Raw genomic sequence first — 1,086 nt, 5'->3', positions numbered from 1 at the left:
ATGGCGTGCCTTTTCACCTGTATGCAGGGAGGCAAACAACACCCCAGAGGCTGTATCTACAGAAACATGAACAAATTGCAGTTTACCAAATTCNGAAAAATGAGTCACATCCATTTGCCAAATGTGGAGGGGAAGCAGGCCACGAGGGTTTACTCCCACACTTGCCTGAGGCAAAAGGGGGGCACAGGCTTTGCAAGCTATAACAATATCATACCTTGCCTCTGCTCTAGTAATATGAAATCGAGAAAAAAGTGTTTTGGAATTCACATGAAACTGTGAATGAAATTCACGAGCCAGTTCTACAGGTGTAGAAGTATATCATCCATATAGTGATAACACTTCAACCTAGGAAATTGATCTCTTACCCCTTTAAGAGCAGAATCTACATAAAGTTGACACATAGGGGGGCTATGAGCCATGCCTTGAGGCAAAACAACCCATTCAAGTCTCTTATCAGGCTCATCATGATTAATAGAGGGCACTGTAAAAAGCAAATCTGACTGCATCCTGGGGNTGCAATGGAATGGAAAAAAAAACAATCCTTAATATCTAAAATAATTAAAGGCCAATTTCTAGGTAAGGCAGAAGGAAAGGGTAATCCCCTCTGTACAGGTCACATAATTACCATTTGTTTATTAATTTCTCTCAAATCATGTAATATCCTCCATTTCCCCAACTTTTTCTTGATAACAAAAATCGGGGTATTCCAGGGAGAATTAGAGGGTCTGATATGGCCTAGGTTCAACTGTTCCCTAACCAGCTCTTGTGCTGCTGTTAATTTCTCTGAGGGTAGTGGCCACTGAGAAACCCACTCAGTCTTCCAAGTAATGGGTAGAGCTCCCTCAGTGGCCCCTAGGAAAAACCCAAACCGACTGGGTCATTCTTCCTCTCAACCGGTATCGGGGATAGTCTACCTTGTAAATAGTGGCCCAAACCTTTTCCAGGCTTATATCCTGAATGCAACATCATCTGCTGGGCTTGGGTGCTATATGGTCCTTCATTGGTCAGTTTAAAACCCATCCTTTTCATCAGATCACACCCCCATAATGAAATAGGGACACCAGCACATAGGGCTGGAAATGCCCC

Source organism: Mus pahari, unplaced genomic scaffold, assembly GCF_900095145.1.
Source record: "Mus pahari unplaced genomic scaffold, PAHARI_EIJ_v1.1 scaffold_9758_1, whole genome shotgun sequence".
NCBI lineage: Eukaryota > Metazoa > Chordata > Mammalia > Rodentia > Muridae > Mus > Mus pahari.
Note: the sequence above shows the minus strand (reverse complement) of the source record.